Source organism: Dipodomys spectabilis, unplaced genomic scaffold, assembly GCF_019054845.1.
Source record: "Dipodomys spectabilis isolate Male_0828 unplaced genomic scaffold, ASM1905484v1 ptg000333l, whole genome shotgun sequence".
NCBI lineage: Eukaryota > Metazoa > Chordata > Mammalia > Rodentia > Heteromyidae > Dipodomys > Dipodomys spectabilis.
The window spans coordinates 1,738,128-1,759,768 of record NW_024871010.1 but is presented as its reverse complement, the minus strand read 5'-3'; the positions used below and the strand labels follow the sequence as shown (position 1 = coordinate 1,759,768).

Below are 21,641 nucleotides of genomic sequence, written 5' to 3'. Positions count from 1 at the left end.
CCACAAAGCTTTGTAGAAATGACCTGTCAGGATAGACCTCCCCAGTCCACAAAGCTGCAGTATCATGAACTACAAAAATCCAGCGGCAGTGTGGCTAGTGGTAGGAGATCATGATGGACCTAAAGAGGAAAATGTGTACAGTTTTGTTAAGTATACATACGGTTTTGTTTACTAGCCATGGGGCTTGAACATAGGGCCTGGGCATTGTCTCTGAGCCTCTTTGTGCTGAAGGCTAGTATTATACCAAGTAAGTCCCAACACCACTTCCAGCTTTTTCTGATTAGTTTATTGGAGATGAATCTCATGGACTTCCTTGTCTCGGCTGACTTCAAACTGAAATCCTCAGATTTCAGCCCCCTGAGTAGCTAGGATTACAGGCATGAACCAGCAGGTTCTGGGTTTTTATATGTATCTTTTAAAACTTCAAATTAAAGCCCAACGGGGCGCTGGTGGCTCACGCCTGTAATCCTAGCTACTCAGGAGGCTGAGATCTGAGGATCGCGGTTCAATGCCAGCCCGGGCAGGAGAGACTGTGAGACTCCTATCTCCAATAAACCACCAGAAAACAGGAAGTGGCATTGTAGCTCAAGTGGTAGAGCACTCGCCTTGAGCTGAAGAGCTGAGGGACAGCACCCAGAGTTCAAGCCCCACGACTGACAAAAAAAAAAAAAAGAAATTAAAGCCCATAAAAAGGTGTACATTAAAAGGTGTACAATGCAGTATACTAAATTTGTATTTGTTCCCACTGGATCATCTGTGAACTGAGTTAAAAGCTGTCTTAGATATGAAAGGGAAGGAAAGATTTTCCACAAAGTTAGTTTTTGAAGACATTATTATTCAATAGAATTCCTTCTGAGAAGACACTTGACAAGATCAGATGTTAAGTCAAACCCTCATGGAAGGGTGTAGGAATTGTCTGGGAAAACCAGGCAACAAGATTTGAATTAGGAAGTAGTGTGCTTCCTTCCTCAGCTTACTCAGCTTTATTATCTGATTAAAGGAATGAGTGGGAAGAGGTCAAGTTCTAGGGCCAGTTTATTGGCTTGTTTTGTTCTCTCTCCAAATCCTATAATATCAGAGTGCTGAGTAATAGCCTTTTCCTTTGGAAAGTCCCCACATTATCTCACTCTATCATGAGAAGAGACCTCACTTCTGTGGAGATGAGCTTGCTCTTGGGTCCTTCAGACAGATAGTATGCAGACATCAAAAGTCCAATACTATAAAGGGAACCCAAGATACTCAGTTTTATCAATGATATAAAGGCCATTTCATGACAATGAATCTGCAAACTGGCTATCATCAAGTCCAATAGTGGAAATAGCAGCCCTGGACAATTGACGATGTAACATGTTAGTTGATCTCCATTCTCTCTTCCATTCTGAATATTTATGACAATGAAGATCTTTTCCCCAAAAAGTTTAAGGAATTTGAGTCATGATACCACAGAAACAAGCAAAAAATCTGTACATAGAAAGTTTGTTTTATGTAATGTCCCTCATAGGCATATGAAGTTAATTTAAATTGAGTAAGTGAAAGGTTAAGTGAAACTGCTTTAAATAATTATTTTTTTGATTCTCCCATATTCCATTAAGAAAAATTATCGCTGATAAAATACATTTACTCAAAGCAGCAGCAATGCAGGTTTCACAGAAGCACAATGTTTCTGTTTCCTATAATATCAGCTGAGCCTTCTGTGGGATCCAGGAGAAGGACATGGCTTTGGGAGGCTGGGAGAAGAAATAGGAGTCAGGATCTGATGAATACAAGCATCTAAAATCACCTAAAAGTGCAAGAGATGAGGTTTCTACTTAAATATCTGTATCTATCTTTTCTCTTTCTCTAATCCCAGTACTACAAGCCTCAGCCACTGTCAAGATTAGAGACTGGACACATGAGGAGGAAGCAGACTGGAGAGAAGTAAAATTGGTAAGAAAAGCTCTAAGATGCACAGGAGAGGACTCAGGTGGTCTCACAGAAGATGTACAAAGTCACCACAAAAGACAATGGTTTGTGTGTGTGTGTGTGTGTGTGTGTGTGTGTGTGTGTGTAAAAAGTGAGGCTTAAAGTCATGCAACATATCCTGAACTATGATTTAGCAATGAGCGGTATCCAGACATTGATATGAGGTGCTGATAGTCTAGAGCAGAATTATGTCCACTGATGAAGGTTTATAATTTCAAAGAAGGCAGTGCCTTCTAGCACCACAAAACTCCAATTAGAGAACCCAGAATAATAATGGGATTATAACATTGCAAACCATAGGTATGTTATTCTGGGGAATAACAGAGATGGGGAGGACAGAGATCCAAGGCTAGTCTAGACAAAGTGTTAGCAAGCAGACCTTATCTCCACAAATACTTCTGGCTAAGGAGTTTATTCCTGAAATCCCAGCTCTGTGGGAGGTATATGTGGGGGAAGAGCAAAGCCCAAAAATTACTTAAAATACTTAAAGCAAGAAGCGGGCAGGAGGGTGGTAGAGTGCATGCCTAGCATGTATGAGGTTTTGAGTCCAATCAAACGATAGTACTATCAAAACAACCCAACAGATGTAGGATGAGCTCGTTAGCTGGATTCAGATACTAAGGCAAAGAAGTCATTAACATATGGCTTCTTTCCTCTCTATTAGAAATATTTAGAATTCAGGGAAGCATAAGAGAAGTGTACAGCACAAGTACCATGCAGCTGTACATTATCTATACAGCACTCTTAGCCAACATGCCTGAGCACTTGCTGGGTTTCAGTTATTGGCCTCTGATAAGCAGTCATTTATGTCAGACCCATAGAAAGAGCAGATGAGTTAATTGAGTCAATTGAGTTAAATCACTGACATTGAAGCCTATGCAGGGCTGTGATCTTCAGTGCTAGTACTTGGAAAACTAACCCCAACCCTGATGCAAACACATTGGCTCCGCAAACCTGATTGCATCTGCCATCTTGGTCTATGAAGTAAGTTAAGTCCAGGCCACAATAGAAGACGCTGCCCAGTGCACTGAGATACACCTGCTGTCATCGGCAGTGACTGTTTTCAGGGCACTCTGGACTTTTTTTTATCACCTGGAACTCACCATAAGTTCCAATGATAAGGACCACTTTGGGTATAGAGTACTATAAGAATTTTGCTAGTAGACAACCAAACTACAGAAAACTCATGCTCAGCCTGATGTGCTTTGCTTTGCATAGAACAAAAATAAACAGTCTGTACATTTCTTATTTTCTGGAAGGAGAGACATATGTGCTGGGGACAAACTACACTGTAACTATGAAACAAGAGGAATAGCATAGGAAAAGAAAGACCCCTCTGTACGGTATTTTCACAAAAATAAGAAGAAGAAGAAGAAAGCCTTTGTTTCTCTGCAGGTTACAAGCAATGGGTATTTCTGCAGTTTTAACAGCAGGGGGCACTTTTAACTACTTTACAAGTGAGTCCAGTCAGTCTGTTCGTTGTTGTTTTCGTTATTGTTGTTGCTGATTTAATTTAGGATAGAAACCTAAGTGAGATGGTGAGATGGCACAAAATCATTTTAAATGATCTTGGAAACATTAAAAAAAACCTCACAAGTGAACAGATTAGTCTAAAAATGTACCAAAAATCAAGCCCTGAACTGCTTGGTCTGGGTGAGTGTAGCTAACACACAGACCTTCCGTAGGTAGCCTTCCTTGTCTGGAGCAACCTACTAAAGCTGTGTACAAAGGAAAAGAACCAACACTAGAACTTAAAATTTGGAAATGCCTGGTGCAAGTTGAGATGTATGCAATTCTAGAGGCTTTCTAGCATTGGGGGCTTTTGAACAACAATCTCTTCAACAACAATCTCCCTGACCTTTGCAAGCTGCCTTTTCAGGTACTAGTCAATATGCATGCATAGAAAGCCCCCTTGCTGAGTTCTCTGCAACAACGCTAAGACCACCAGTGTTGTAGGATGATGGGGAAACTCCTCATAGGACAGAATGTGGCCATTGTTATGTTTAGCAAATAATTAACTTGTCAAGCTGGGCACTAGTGCCCATGACTGTAAACCTAGCTACTCAGGAGGCAGAGATCTGAGTATGCCAGTTAAAAATTCGCCTGGGCAAGAAAGGTCTTGAGACACTTATCTCCAAGAAACCACCAGAAAACTGGAAGTGGCACTGTGGCTCAAGTTATAGAGAGCTAGACTTGAGCTGAAGAATGGAGAGACAGCTCCTAGGCCTAGAGTTCAAGTCCCAAGACTGACAAAATAAAGAAAGAAAATAGGAAAAGAAAGAAGGAAGGAAGGAAGGAAGGAAAGAAGAAAGTAAGAAAGAAAGAAAAAAAGAAAGAAAGAGAGAGAAAAAAGAAAGAAAGAAAGAAAGGAAGGGAGGAAGGAAGGAAGGAAGGAAGGAAGGAAGGAAGGAAGGAAGGAAGGAAGGAAGGAAGGAAGGAAGGAAGGAAGGAAGCAAGGAAGGAAGGAAGCAAGGAAGGAAGAAAGAAAGGAAGGGAGGAAATTGAAAGGAAAATACCTGTCACGATGAGAGCTATGGCATAGCTCGAGCCACTGCTGATAAAGACATCCTGACCTGGGAGATGGCTCAAAGACAGAGGCACTGTTAGCTTCTCCTGGTAAGAGTCAAAGCTCCCACTGGAGCCCATACCACTAGAATGGAGCAGATGCCCAGCGCATGCCTGCAGCCCTAAGTCAGTGTGGCCAGAGTGATTAGCAGCCAAGCTACCAAGTCCCCTTTAATTCCTGCCTCCTGGGCACATTGTGGGCCAGCTCAGTAGGAGGTTTCAGAAGAGCATAAAGAGCCATGAAGCAAAGCAGTCATATAGAAATGCAAAGCACATGACTCCCACCTCTGGGTTTACAGAGTTCTTCTCAGATTATTTTGTGGGTAACAAGATGTGGGTGAATCGTCTTGCTTCCTGAAAAATATCTCTGTATAGGTAGGCACTCTTTGCCTCACACTGAAAGGCAACCACTTGTCCAAAGGCTGGTCTCATCTGTGGCCAATAAATTTCCTTTTCCCAGCCATCTCTCCTTTAACAGACATCTGTAGGTTGGCTGAATGGGGATGTACCTGAGAAGGGGTTGAAATCATAGTGGTCCATGATGCCCTATCACCATTTCTCTCCCACTGTCATTTCAGAATTAGACCAGAAGCTGGTTGCAATCACAGCACATATCAACACAAGACTGTCAATACCAGAACCTTGTCAAAGTCTACTTCAAAGATACCTTTCAGTTTCAATCTATGTCTGACAGAATGCCCACCCCCTACTTTTTTGGTCTAGGATATGTACAGCTATAAACTGGGAGACTTTTAGAGAATGAGATTTGAGAAAATGGGTCTCCTGGACAGGATATTCTATAGGTATGACAAGTTGGAAGGAAAAAGGAACAGCATAAGGAAATACCATTAACAAGGCCAAAGTGGTCAAAAGACACGTCTCCAATGCAAGAAAGCCCTTCTGACAAACCTGTTCTTGTTGGGCCATGGCCTGGTATGGTGGTGCCACTTTACACTCTGGTCCCATTAGAGTAACATACATGTCATGGCTTCTTCCTCCCATGGCCTAGGCTGACTATCAGAGGTCCATCCCCTGTTTCTACCTCTGCTTTCTAAAAGGGTACACACATCAAGGGGCTCTCTTCTTTCCCCCTACAAACATTCTACCTGTGTTCCCTCAGGACGTAACTTCTCAATGCCAATCTGGGTGCTGTTTTTCTATGAGTCCTAATGTATCCTCTCCTGAGCGTAACATTACTTGACTTTCCTCTCTTTGGTGCTGGGGACTGAACTGAGAGTCTTGTGCATGCCAGGCATGTACTCTACCACTGAGCTGTATCTTCACCTCTGAACTTTGCTTATCATGCTTGTCAAGAACTCTATTAAGTATTTGATACAATTACTAAGGTACGTGAAAATAAGGGAGATGCTGCACTTTGCAATTGGACAAAAAATCACCTATCTATAGGAATTAATTCAACATTAGCTTGTGTGGCAATGAATGCAAAGCTCTGGCTAAGAGAAAACAAAAGCCATTCCTGAGAAATTCATGGTGATCTACTGGTAAAATTATCAACAGGAGTTTTCTAAGATGTGAGGCATGAGTCATTAATTATGAACCATAACTACTTCTTCAAAATTGTAAAGAAATAAGCCAAAGCCACCAGAAAAGACTCATAAATGGGTACTTAAGAGAAAACAAAAATGTTCTTAGTCAAACACTGGTAGATAGGCTGGGTGGTGCCTCCATCACAGCTTGCCCTCAATCCTTAACCCACTGAGGGATGAAAGTGCCTTGGCCATGCTTGCCTTCAGTTCTGACCCAGCAGCCTTAGAAGATTTGGGGTCATCCGACCTGGTCAGTTCTAGGACTAGAGACCCTGAGGTGTCAACACTTACTCCTTAGGACTCCCACAATGGAAGCTATTTGCACTTTGATCTGCCCTGGGGCAAGGACAGAAAACAACCTGTTTCTAGTCACAGATCACCCTCTGGGACAGTTTACTTTCTAATGAGTGAGGCCAGCTTGGCTTAAAGATCTCTATCCCATCCCTTCCCACCCTCCCCCAACCTCATGCCTGGTAAAGGAAAGCTTATGGAACTTACCATCTCCCAACTTTACTAGCAGCGAGGGACTTCCACCTCATCCAGTAGTACCTTTTCCTTAGAGCTTTCTATAAGTTGCAGTATTCCCATAGGTCCTGTTTCTGAAGAAAAAGGGATTCTTACAGGAAGAATGCTTGGCACAGACAACCTGCCGGGAGCCTCACTGAGGGAAGAGTGAAAGATTCTGGCAAAAAGAATCAGTGACTGATTTGGCTTCCAGTGAAAACAAAAGTCTTCAATCTCTTCCTGGCCATTGTAGGTTCTAAGCAATTGAGATTTCTGTCTCACTCATGTAAAGTAAACATACCCAACAGGCTAGATCCATCCATCCTTTACGTCCTTACAACACCCTGTGGGCCTCAGACAGCTTTCACTGCTGGAAAAATGAACATTAGTATGGGTCATTGGGAGAGGCCATGTCTCCCCTCCTCTGTTTGACTTGGAAGTACTCTGTTAAGCAGTTCTTGATACACTATGGGACTGGTCAGCTTCTCAGCCTCTCATTCCCTCAAACAGCTAGAGTCACTTCTGTACTTAAAGTTGCCAGATGCCTTGAGAAACTATCCTGGCAACCAAGAACTTGCACTCATCCTGTGAGTGCTGCTTCATTGCCAACTGAACTCTAAACACAGGGATCAGTGTTCCTGATATTGTTTCTGGAGAATGTGATTGAAATCCCTCTGATGGATAATGAGACAAAAACCTGTGGCTGTCTGAAGGAGAAGTAGCATCTGGATCTAGTTTTCTTTCTCTTCAAACTGCTTTTTGCTACTGGCATGCTTTTGGGAGATTGAAAACTATAAAACTGGGCCAAGGAGTAAAAACAACAACATTGGCTCTTGTCATCCTCCTCTTCAAAATAGCAGAAACACCATGAATTTAATACTCCTCTTGAGCACCAGTACTATATTGCTAAAATTAAATCCTCCTGGCCAAATTTATATTTCAAATACACTGAAAGAATAAAAAGGATTCTAAAGAAGAATAAGGGCTCAGGGTATAAAATGTATACTTCTTGGGGTTCCGGGAAGATGGCGGAGGAGAAGTTGGAATCTGAACAAGCTCTCCCATAGAAAGCAGTTTTAGAGTTCCAGTGAACAGTCCTAAGCCAGAGAATCACACCAAGTGTGCCATCACAGGACAGAGAGTTAGACAAGAAAGGGAAAGCCAAGGCAAGAAGACACATCTGAGCGCTTGCCAGCAGACACCGCGGTGGCGGCGGCAGCAGGGTCGCGGCGGAGACCGCAGCTGGGGCCACACCTGAGCGCTCACACAGAGAGTCCGGGAGGAAGGAGCCAGACGCAGCGGGCGAGCGGATTCTATCCAACACCAGCAAGAACCGATTAGGAGCGGACATCTTCATCCTGCAGTTTGCAGACCAGAGACGACCCAGGATCCAAGACTCGGCGTGAGTAGAAGCCCGATGCCCTCACTCCTTCTCAGGGAGCAGAGGAGGGAAGGTCACCCCTCCTCCCCCAGCACTGGTGATCTCCATCTTGGATACCGACAAAGCTCGGAGGAGCTGCCACCTCAAACTCAGGCCTTGGAATAAAACGAGTCATTTAGCAGGTCACAAGAACTTAACGGTGAAGAGACCTGCCAGACTCAGCTAAATCCAGCGAAAAGTCACCCAGCTCAGATGCCAGCCATTGGAGTGGCTCTCCTCACTGGGTAACCAGAGCCCGAGGCTGCCCCTCCCTCTAGCAGCCTCAACAATCAATTGAAAAACAGAAACCCTGAGAATGGCTCCAGGCTGTGCGCTGTGAGTTTTTTTTCACAAAATAGCCCCAGGGAAAAGCTACTGATTGTTGAAAGGCCTCAACTCTACCCAGAACCTAGCCTCACCACTGCATCCCCCTCTTTTGTGATTCTCAAAGCAGATCAACCTCCCATTAAACTAATCTGGGAGGGGGATCTCAAAATCTTGGGTAAAGCAGAGCATTTTTCTGCCTGTTCGAACAAACTGACTTAAGAAACCAATCAAGCCACAGGACCTCAAGCTGACCAGAGACTCCAACAAGAGGCTGGTTACAGACAAAAGGGAGATACAGGATTCCTCCCACCCCTCCCAAAAAAATCAAAAAAAACATTAAAGAACTTTTTTTTTTCTTCTTCTTCTTTTCTTTTCTTTCTTTCTTTTTTTTTTTTTTTTTGGTACCTTATATATATAAAAAGTTGTTTTTCCTTTTCTAAAAATTTTATTAATCTTTAATTTTTGCCTTTTTGAAAAAATAATTGTTTTTCAGTAACTTTTTTTTCCTCTTATAAATTTTATTTTAGGAATACGTGAATGTGCGTTTTCCTTTCTTTTCTAGTCTTCTTTCTATTTTTCTTTCTTTCTTAACTATCTTTTTGTTTGTTGTCTAGCTCTACTGAACTTCTGATCTTTTTTTATCCCTTTCTTATCCTTTCCACCTTTTCTTCTCTTTTGATCTTTATGTAACTTAACTCATGTCCTGCACATCCTCAGATAAACCCGGAGTTAACTAGTAGACCCTATCCCCAATTGTGTACACACTTAATCCACAAATTTATTATTCAATTCAAAACCTCTGAGACTTAAATTCCTTAATAGCAGTACTACCTCTTTATACCTATATAATATTTTAAGCATTTTTTTAAGTTTTTCACTTCTCCTCTATGTCCCTTCCCTTCTCTTAATATACTCACATTCCTCTCTAAATAGATGGTCTTTTATACTCCATAATAACATTAACTTTTACGTTTCTATTTTTTTCTGGTCTCTTTTCATTTCCCTTTCCCTTTCTTCTTTCTCTCTCTCTCTCTACTTGCATCCTACCCAACCTATTTCCTGCATTGGGATTAGGACATAGTTAATTCTCCCTCTGCCTCCCCACACCAATCTATTCCTATTTTTTACCCACATCTCTGCCTAACCCTAATAATTTCTGGTTTTCCAAATTCTTCTCTGTGGTTCGAAGCCCATTAACATATAGTTGTTTGATGTTGAATAGATGTATCTGTTGAACTAGATTGTATCTGTAGACTATTGACTGTACAAATGCAAACTTTGATTGATGGTTGCCTTAAGATAGTGTTCTAGCACAAAACTGGTGCTATTTTCATCTCAAATGGGCAGAGTAAGCCGGAAAAACACAAGAAAAATGGCAAATCCGGATATCTCAATTCCCAATCTTGATAATCAGGGGTCAGAACAGATAATGAATAATCCAGAGGAGAGTTCCCAAATAGCTCTACAAACACTGCTGGCAAACATGAAAAATGGGAAGTTTGACAACTCACAAAGGACTCTGTATGAGCATGAAAGGGAGAGAGAGGAGGCATCCCAAAAGCTTATACAGGAATATCATAAGCGTGAGGAAGCTCCTCAAAAACTGATACAGGATTTGTATGAACAACTTGAGAATATTCAAAGAGAAAGGGAGGAATGGCATGAGCAGGCTGAGAACACTCAAAGAGAACTGCAGGAATCCCACCAATGGGAGGAGAGAGAATTACAGGAATCCCACGAATGGGAGGAAGCTAATCAAAGAGTAATACAGGAATTGAGAGACCAGGTAGAGAATACACAAAGATCACTAAAGGCATTCATGGAATCCATTAACAAAGAGCTGAAGGAAGTCAGGGAGACCACAAAGGGAATGCTGAATGGAACCCAACAGAAGGAATGGGAGTCCAAAGAAACCATAAACAATCAACTAAGTGATTTGAGAACAAACACTGAACACCAAATTAAGCAAGTAAAGAAATTCATACAAGACCTAAAACAGAGCTTCAACAAAGAACTTGAAGCCATCAAAGCTGACCAATTAGAAGGAAAAGAGATAAAAAACAAAGTAGAGAGTCTTGACAGCAGGTTAGACCATGCAAAAGATCGAATCTCAGGGATTGAAGACAGCCTAGATATTATAGAGAAAGAACATACAACCATCCAAGACAAGTCCAAGAAATATGATAGATCTATCCAACACCTGGAAGACACCATCAGAAGGCCTAATCTAAGGATAATGGGTGTAGAAGAACACCTAGAAACAGAAGTTAATGGTCTAGGAAATTTGTTTAACAGGATCCTAGCAGAGAACTTCCCAAACATGCAAAAAAATAGGCCTATTCAGATAAAAGAAGCCTTTAGAACCCCAAATAGTCCAGACCAGAATAGGACATCCCACCGTCACATTATAATCCACACAGGATCAACTCAGAACAAGGAAAAGATCCTTAAAGCTCTCAAGGAGAAAAGGGTAATCACCTATAAAGGGAAACCAATTAGAATCACCTCAGATTTCTCAGCAGAGACAATCAAAGCAAGAAAAGCCTGGAATGATGTATGCCATGCCCTAAAAACAAACAACTATCAACCAAGAATACTGTACCCAGCTAAACTCTCCTTCATAACTGAAGGCCAAATAAAAACCTTCCATAGCAAAGAAAAATTGAAACAATACATCTCCACCAAAACAGCCCTACAAACGATTCTTAAAGATCTCCTACACATAGAAAACCAACAAGACCGCAATAAAGGCCAAGAAACTGCACCCAAATTGAAAATCCAAGAACCATAGGAAGAACCCAGTTTTCGCAGCCCCCAAGAAAGTAGATAACATGGCAGGAACTCCCAAATACCTCTCAGTCCTATCTCTTAACATTAACGGACTGAACTCTCCAATTAAGCGACATAGACTGTCTAGTTGGATTAAAAAGCAAGACCCTTCTATCTGCTGCCTGCAGGAATCACATCTTGCCCGTAAAAACAAACACATTTTCAAGGTTAAAGGCTGGAACAAAATCTACCAAGCAAACGGCCCCATAAACAGGCGGGAGTTGCAATCCTAATCTCAGATAAAATAAACTTCAAATTACAATTCGTGAGAAGAGATAAAGAAGGTCGCTACATACTAATTAAAGGATCTCTCCTTCAGGAGGATATTACAATTCTAAATATCTATTCGCCAAACAATGGAGCACCCAAATTTATCAAAGAAACACTACTTTCCCTCAAATCCCATATAGATCCAAAGACATTAATTGTTGGGGATTTTAACACACCACTCTCCCCACTCGATAGATCAACTCGGCAAAAACTCAACAGAGAAACCGCAGATCTAAACAGCTGCATAGTTCAACTGGACTTAACAGACATCTACCGAACATTTCACCCAGCAGCATCAGAATACACATTTTTCTCAGCAGCACATGGAACGTTTTCTAAAATAGACCACATTTTAGGCCACAAAGCAAACTTGACTAAATTCAGAAACATTGAAGTTATACCTTGCATCCTCTCTGACCACAAGGGAATAAAATTAGATCTCAACACCAAAAGCCACCAAAGAAAGTCCGGCATCACATGGAAGCTGAACAACACACTGCTGAATCATGAGTGGGTCATGGAAGAGATTAGAAAGGAAATTCAAATGTTCATGCTATTCAACAAAAATGAACACACAAATTGCCAGCTCCTCTGGGACATAGCAAAGGCAGTACTCAGAGGCAAGTTTATAGCTCTGAGCTCCTACATTAACAAATTGGAGAGATCTGAAACTAACAATTTAATGACACATCTAAACCTCCTTGAAAAAGAGCAGCCAGATAAACCCCAATCCAGTAGGCGGAAAGAAATAATCAAAATTAAATCAGAATTAAATGAATTAGAATCCAAATAAACTATAGAAAGAATCAACAAAACAAAGAGTTTTTTCTTCAAAAAACTTAACAAAATTGACAGACCCTTAGCAAATCTTATCAGAAAAAGAAGAGAACACACCCAAATTAATAAACTCAGAGATGAGAATGGAAACATCACCACGGAAACAACCAAGATTCAGAACAGTATAAGGGAATACATCTCAAAACTTTATGCTAATAAGTTTGAGAACTTGACAGAAATGGACCTTTTCCTAGCAAATATTGACATGCCAAAACTAAACCAAGATGAGTTAAACGATCTTAACAGGCCCATATCAAGCATTGAAATAGAAACAGCAATAAGAGACTTCCCAGCTAAGAAAAGTCAGGGACCAGATGGTTTTACAGAGGAATTTTACAAGGCCTTCAAAGCAGAGCTCACACCAATACTCCTCCAACTCTTCAATGAAATTGAAAGAGAAAGTTCACTACCAAACACATTCTATGAAGCCATCATAACCATCATCCCAAAACCAGGCAGGGACTCATCAAAGAAAGAGAACTATAGACCCATTTCTTTGATGAATATTGATGCAAAACTTCTCAACCAAATCTTGGCCATTCGACTTCAACAATTCATCCAAAAAATCATACACCACGATCAAACAGGATTCATTTCAGGGACGCAAAGCTGGTTCAATATACACAAATCAATTAATATTATTCATCACATCAACAGGAGCAAGGATAAGAACCACATGGTTATCTCAATAGAGGCAGAAAAAGCATTCGACAAGATCCAACACCCCTTTATGATGAAGGTTTTGGAAAAATTAGGAATCCATGGAACATTCCTCAATACAATAAAGGCTGTACATGACAAACCTACAGCCAGCATTATACTCAATGGTGAAAAACTAAAGCCATTTCCTCTTAACTCAGGAACAAGACAAGGATGCCCACTCTCTCCACTTCTCTTCAATCTAGTATTAGAATGCCTAGCTACAGCAATAAGACAAGATGCAGACATAAAGGGGATCCAAATAGGGAAAAAAGAAATAAAACTCTCCCTCTTTGCAGATGCCATGATCTTGTATTTAAAGAACCCCATAGACTCCACTCCCAAATTACTCAAGCTGATTCAAAACTTCGGCAAAGTAGCAGGTTATAAAATTAACCCCCAAAAATCAATGGCTTTTCTGTATGCCAACAATGAGAAAAGTGTGGCTGAAATTAGGAAAGCAACTCCATTTTTAATAGCCCCACAAAAAATAAAATACCTAGGAATTAACTTAACCAAAGAAGTGAAGGACCTCTATGATGAAAACTTTAAAATCTTGAAAAAGGAAATCATCACAGAACTAAAAAAATGGCAAAGCCTCCCATGCTCCTGGATTGGAAAGATTAACATCGTGAAGATGGCAATACTTCCCAAAGCTATCTACAAATTCAACGCAATACCTATCAAAATTCCAACCTCATTCTTCAAGGAAATAGAAGAGGCAATCCAAAAATTCATATGGAATAATAAAAGACCCCGAACACCAAAAACGCTCCTCAACGGAAAGAACACTGCTGGAGGAATATCAATACCAAATTTCAAACTCTAGTATTAAGCCATAGTAATCAGAACAGCTTGGTATTGGCACAAGAACAGACCTCAGGACCAATGGAATAGAATTGAAAACCCAGAAATGAACCTACAGGCCTATAGCCATCTAATCTTCGATAAGGGAGCTAAAACAATAGAATGGAAGAAAGACAGCCTCTTCAGTAAATGGTGCTGGCAAAATTGGTTAACTACATGTAGAAAACTAAAGCTAGATCCTTATATATCACCCTGCACCAGAATCAACTCCAAATGCATCAAAGACCTTGAAGTCAAAGCAGACACTCTGACAACATTACAGGATGGAATAGGAGAAACCCTAGGTCTCCTTGGCTCAGGCCGAAAATTTCTGAATAGAGACCCGGAAACACAACAAATCAAAGAAAGGTTGGACAAATGGGATTGCATGAATTTGCAGAGCTTCTGCAGGGCAAATGACATAGCTAGCAAGATCAATAGAAAGCCCACGGATTGGGAGAAGAACTTTACTAGCCATACAACGGACAAGGGTCTCATATCTAAAATACACTGGGAACTCAAAAAATTAACCCCCCCAACAACAAATCCTCAAAGAAACAACTGCCCAATAAATAAGTGGGTGAAAGACTTAAAGAGAAACTTCTCTGAAGAAGAAAGAAGGATGGCCAATAGACACATGAAGAAATGTTCAACATCCCTAGCCATAAAAGAAATGCAAATCAAAATAACATTGAGATATCACCTCACCCCAGCTAGAACGGCAAAAATCAAGAACTCTAACAACAACAGATGCTGGAGGGGATGTGGACAGAAAGGAACCTTACTTCATTGTTGGTGGGAATGTAAAGTTTTTCAACCACTTTGGAAAGCAGTATGGAAGTTCCTCAAAATACTGCACATAGAACTCCCCTATGACCTAGCAATCCCACTTTTGGGCATTTACCCAAATGTTTACAAACAAGACCACACTAAAGCTACCAGCACAACAATGTTTATTGCAGCATTATTTACCATAGCTAAGATATGGAACGAACCCAGATGCCCCTCAGTAGATGAATGGATCAAGAAAATGTGGTATATATACACAATGGAATTCTATGCCTCCATCAGAAAGAATGACATTGCCCCATTTGTTAGGAAATGGAAAAACTTGGAAAAAATTATATTGAGTGAAGTAAGCCAGTCCCAAAGAAACATAGGTCCCATGGTTTCCCTTATTTGCAATATCTAGTATATGTATGAGTCAAGCTGAAAAGGTCAGATAATGTGATGTCAGGAAAATGAACCCTTAGATATGTATTTTAATGTTTTTTTCTTTCATGCATGTGTTTCTAACGCATTTATAAGATTATCTCTTTGTTGCTTTGTATGTCCCTCCCCCACAGTATAACCCCTGCTTTCACTATATTTGATGTCAGTATAACTTGTGGAGATGGGGAAAAACCAGTTGTTTAAGGATACAGGTGGACCAGTTACAACAATGAGAAGTACAAGTTGTCATGTCCAAAACGAGCTTTACAACGTTGGTGTGGGGGGGGAAGGGGGGGAAGTAGAAAGATTGGGATTGGTGGGGATGGGGGAGGCTGGGAAGGGATGTGAAGGGTAAACCAAAGGAGGAGGCTGCAATGCTTGGTAAGAAATGTACGCATTATCCTGCCCATGTAATTGTAACCCCTCTGTACAGTTTGTTCACAAATAAAATAAAATTAAATTAAAAGAAAATGTATACTTCTTTATTTATATAAATAGGGTTTTTAAACAATAATATTTTTACATTCACCGTCAGTGAATTCCTGACAGGGAAGACTGAGCATGATGATACATAGCAAGGTCCCACTGCAGGACAACAGTAGCTCAGTTAAGCACCATTCATTTGAGAAGCAGTAGGCAGGCTCTGGCATTCCTGTTGCACTGCTGACAATGGGAAGTCTTAGTCCTTTTCCTCCACAAGACTTCTTCAAATTCCCCCTGTTCATCAGCAGTGGCATCTTGGCACTGCTGATACTTGGACACCAGGTCGTTGATGTTGCTCTCAGCCTCAGTGAACTCCGTCTCGTCCATGCCCTCGCCCGTGTACCAGTGCAAGAATGCCTTGTGCCGCAACGTGGCACTGAACTGCTCTGAGGTGTGCTTAAAGGGTTCCTGGATGATCGTGTTGTTGCCAATGAATGTGGCCAACATCGTGAGGCCATGCGGGGGGATGTCACACACAGGTGTGAAAGCAGATGTCATACAGGGCCTAGTTGTCGATGCAGAAAGTTTCATCTGCATTTTCCACCAACTGGTGGACAGACAAGATGATATTGTAGGGTTAGGTGAGGATGATAGGGTTAGGTGGATAAAGGCTCAGCCCAGAACTGGGAACTAGAGTGTTTGGATGTTAGGGAGGAGGGGTGCCTGTTAGCCATCTCCTATGGACTATGATGACATACCAAATATGAAGTTGTCTGGTCTGAAACTCTGGCCAAATGGTTCCGATCTCACTGAGTCTAAGGTGCCAGTGTCCAACATCTTGGGCAAGGGATGACCCTGAAGGTGTTCATGATTCTATCTGGGAACTCCTCTCGGATCTTGTTGAGAATCAGGGTGCGCATGCCTGACCTGGTGCCACCTCCCAGGGAGTTGGCCTGCTACAAACCCTGGAGACAGCCACACCTTTCCACCTCACCATTTCCAGCACTGATTCCAGCAGCTCGGCTCCCTCTGTGTAGTGGCTGTTGGCCCTGTTCTGGCCTATCAGACACAAAGACATGATGAGACACATACTCCAGGAATAATGACTGTGCTATTTGCATTGTGAAGGCTATAGGCTCTTCTGAGCAACTTTTGCTATTATTTTAGATACACTTTGGTGGAATAAAGAAAATGTTTTCTTTTTTGGGGTCCAGTCGTGGGCCTGAATTCTGGACCTGGGCGCTGACCCTCAGTTCTTCAGCTCAAGGCTAGCGCTCTACCACTTAATTCCTGAAGTCGTTCCCTGTTATTGCCAGGCATTTGAAATCGCCATCAGCGCTGAAACCTTGTTGGAAGCTTTCCTTGTTCGCTGTTCATTCCCTTCAGAGGCTGCTTGCAGACTGGCATTTATCTGTGCTGATTGAGTGGCCAGGGACATGATATGACTGAAATAAGTGGTTTAGGTGAGGATGATATCTAGATGGATAAAGGCTCAGCTCACCACTGGAAACTGGAGTGCCTGGATGTTAGGGAACAGGGGTGCCTGTTAGCCATCTTCCATGGACCATGATGACATACTAAATATGAAGTTTCTGGTCTGAAACTCTATGGTTCCGATCTTACTGAGTCTAAGGTGCCAGGCTCTAGGTCCACCATGATGGCCCGAGGAACATATTTGTTGGCTGTGGGAACAAGAGTTGACTTAGGCCTATACTTGACAAGGAACTTAGGGGCAGAGCTTATGATTCTAAGTGGCTCTCAGCATTCATTACAGAAATTACAACATTTCAGACATGGAAACAGAAAAGATATCTTGAGCATGAACCCCCATGCAAGAGGCTTCAGCAACTTTAAGGACGTTGGCAGTTGTCTATTTTCATGAATATTCATTCCTTTGCTTTGGGCATGGTGGCTGAAATCTCAGCTACTCAGGAGGCAAAGATGAGCATCAGGCTTTGAGTCTAATGGGGCAAAAGAAAGATGACAATATTTTTTTGGTTCATCATGGGGCTTGAACTCTGGGCCTGGGCACTGTCCCTCAGCTCTTCAGCTCAAGGCTAGCACTCTATCACTTGAGGCACAGTCCCACTTTCGGTTTTCTGAGTTGTTTATTGGAGATAAAGGTCTCAGGGACTTTCCTGCCCAGGCTGGATTTGAACCATGATTCTCATTTCTCAGCCTCCTGAGTAGCTAGGATTACTGGTGTAAGTCACCATTGCCTATCAGCAAGAACCTTTCTCTTTTTTTGTTAATTTTGTTTTTATTGGAAAGGTGCTGTATAGAGGAGTTACAGTTACCAGAGTAAGGAAATGAGAACATTTATTGTCGAGCATTGTTACACACTCCTTTGTTGTTCTCCCACTATCCCTTCCCTTCCCCAATTACCTTTCTCAAGTAAGTAGCTAAGTGCTGAGCACCAGTGCTTCATGCCTATAATCCTAGCTACTCTGAAGTTAGAGATCAGAGGATCGCTGTTCAAAGCCAGTCTGGGCAGGGTAAGTCTGTGAGACTCTTATCTTCAATAAACTAACAGAAAACCAGAAATGGAACTGTGGCTTAAGTGGTAGAGCTGCTTGCCTTGAGCTGAAGAGTTGGGGCACAGTGTATAGGCCCAGAGTTTAAGCCCCACTGCCAACAAAAAACAAACAAACAAACAAACAAACAAAAGAGCCAGGTGTAGCTCTTCAGCAAGTAGATGTAGGGGGAATTCAAGTATAATGCTTTCCTGGGAAAAATACATAAAATACATATTTCTTGTGTTATAATGTTTCAATAATTGTTATCAAATAGCACATTTCCCTGTATTCAAATACTCAGAGCAACCTTGGACAATTACTTGCAATTTGCCATTTAACCTGATTTGTCAAAAGGGACATCAGTTAAAATGATATAAACATCAGTTTGAGATTGTCCCCTTTCCTAAACAATCACATGAAGAAAACTGGCCATCCTATCCTGCCTGATACACAGGATCTAATAAAGACACAACATAAAATACTGTTCATACGAGTGACACAATCCCACACAACGACTGTTAACCAAGGAACCACAAGATTAAAGTCATATATCTTACTTAAACTATATTAACACAAAATACCAAGGTGAGGACACCCCAAAATGTAGATCCATAAAACTCCAATACATTAAATAGCTTTGTCCTTTTGTTTGCAATTTTTCATTGGTTTATTACACAGGAGAACCAATTATCTACGATTCTGTTTGTATACAATAATGTAGAATGGAAACTCTTTATATAAAATTAAATGAATTTCACATTGACTGTTACAAAAACTGAAAATCTACTCTGTAGACTTCAGTTAGGTTGTTTGTATTAGGAAAGACAATATGAATCATTTAAAAGCAATGTTTACACATTATTATTGGGTTTTTCTACATCACAGCAATGTTTTTTACTTTAAAAACTTTAAAAAGAATTGGTTGTTGGCTAAGTATTCATATTCAAAATGCTCAAGACCAGAACTGTTATAGATTTCAGGGTGAGACACTTTATGCTTTGTGATTTGGACTATTCATATATATATTAGTGACTGAACATCCCTCTTTAAAATTTTAAAATTTTCAATTTCAAAATGATTTTTAGAAATTTAATCTGTATTTTAAAGAGGGCAATGCAACTGGGCTCTGGTTCCTGAAGGGTGTAATTCTAGCTACTCAAAAGTCTGAGATCTAAGGATTGCAGATTGAAGCCAGCTGGGGCAGGAAATTCTGGGAGACTCTCCTCTCCAAGAAACTACCTGAAATATTTGGTGCCATGCCACCTCCTGCGGAATCTGCATGAGCTATCACCTTAGACAAAGACCTTCAAGGAAGCATGCCTGCAGGAAGAGTGTGTTGGTTCAAAGCTTCCCATACACTCGGCTGCACCTTTATATCCTCTACCTTTATTCTTACTTTATTCTTACCTATATTCTTCTTGGCTGTACATTCATTGCCTTTATTCTCGTTTTGGCTATTTTTCTATTGATCCACGAACAAAGCATGTTGTTTCTTTCCAGCCCAATAGAGATAGCTTCTCTAAATAGTAAAGACTAGGACCAAAGATTAAATGTGGGCGATGCCCCCAATCAATCTATCGTCTGATGTGATGCTACCTCCAAAACTCCTACAACTTCACAAGTGGTTTTGTGGCTCACGCATAGTAAATATAAAAACAAAATTTCCAGATATGTTACAACAAGCAGAATTAATGAATTAAACTAAGCTAGAAGGAGTTATCCCAGAAGCTCAGAGAGTTCTAAAAAAAGGAACCCCTGATAATAAAAGGAAAAGAAAGATTCCCCCAACAGTTATGATTAAGTTTAGTCCAGCTTACATTATAGGGGATAGATGGTGGTTTCCCACAAAATATAAAGTTAGTGACATCACATTTCCTGAACCGACTGATGAACCATTGCCTTATACAGGAGCTGATAAAGATGTAAATAGATAGATTAATGTAAAAGACAGAAAGGTATTTTGGAACTCATTAGATTTTGTGCAAAGATTAGGTAGATCTAGACCATTATTGTGTTTATTATTAAAATGACAATAAGATAGTTTAAATTAATAATTAGAAATTTATGTGAACAAATATTGGGATTAAAATTATAGAAAATGGAGAATGTTTGACTCAACCTGGAAGTGGTTTTTAGGATAGTTTCAAAGGGACTTAAAAATATATGAAAAAAATAAAAAGAGTACAATATAAGTACAACCCTGTCTTAGGTTTGTTAATTAGTAAACATAAAAAGGCTGAATAGATGACGCATTCTATTTACCTATATGCTAGACTTATTTCGCATCACTTAGCTTAAACAGTTGGTGGGATAGTCATCAATTTTCATGTAATCCATCAATGCTTTGCTTTTCTTAAAAATTGATTACGTGCTTAAATAAACAAAAAAATCTATGTCACAATCTCACACTGTATAAAAATGTTAATTCTCCTCAATAAAGATACACTCAGATTCAACTCTTTTGAGTCTGTGTTTGTCACTTCGTAGACTCCTTGCCCACCTGTACCGAGATCTTTGTCCCACCGGTCCCAGTGCTCCGGCCAAGCTGGTCTTTCGCAAGTTGGTACTGGAGATGTGGCTTAAGTGGTAGAACGTTAGCCTTTAGCAAAAGAAGCTCATGGCCACTGCCCAGGCCTTGAGCTTAGAAGGATGACTAGCACACAACAAAATGGAATTGAATGGTATTTAAATTATATTTTATCAATTGTTTTAGAATACATATTTAGGCAGTCTCATTTTTAATGATGTAAAACAGGCTCATGCCTGTAATCATCACTACTCAGGAGGCTGAGGTCGGAGGATCACAGTACAAAGCCAGCCAGGGCAGGAAAAGACGGCGAGACACTATCTCCAATAAACCACCAGAAAACCAGAAGTGACGCTGTTGCTTAAGTGGTAGAGCTGCTTGTCTTGAGTTGAAAAGATGAGGGAAAATGCCTATGCCCAGAGTTGAAGCCCCATGACCAAAAAAAAAAAAAAAAAAAAATCCAGGTGTGGCTAGTCAGCAAGTATAGGTAGGGGGAATTCAGTAAAAGGATTTCCTGAGGAAATTCACAAGAGTATACTCAAAAATTAAAACAAGATATATGGTGGAGTGGCTCAGGTGGATCCAGCACTTGGCTTACAAGATCGAGGCCCCAAATTCGAACTACAATACCACCCTAAGAAAGGCAGGAACTCCTTCCTTGTCATTAGTATTCCCCGGGGACCTATTCCGCCACGGTATTGGAAGCCAGAGGGAGACACTCACCAGCTGCCTCATTGTAATACACCTCGACTCTCTGCAGCTGTACGCTACTTTCTCCATAGTAGTTGCCAGAGCCGTCAATGTTGTGCTCATCGCTTAGATTTCCCAAAACTGAGATGGAAATAGAAGTGTATTATGGCATAGAATGTTAGCTGTCCAAACAATGGATTTTAAAATAACAATAAGAAACCCAAGTCCTGTTGACACAAATATTTTTGGAAAAAAAATTAGATTTTCTAAATTTAAAAAAGCACAAAAATTGATGGTATTTTAGTTTTGTTAATCTCTTTGCTATCTGGCTGAATAGACACCATCTAGGTTCTCCTATGAGTATTCCATCTTATGGGATACCATATTCTGTTTGGATTCTATGATGAGAACCTGGCCTTACATGGATATGAAATTGCCAAAGCAGTAACTTGAAGACTCAGCTAGAA

General features: G+C 40.8%; 1 pseudogene; it reads right to left on the bottom strand.

The window, feature by feature from the left end:
* Window positions 1-15,636: 15,636 nt before the first annotated feature.
* Window positions 15,637-21,641, bottom strand: part of LOC122095052 — a 51,365-nt pseudogene continuing 45,360 nt past the window's right edge.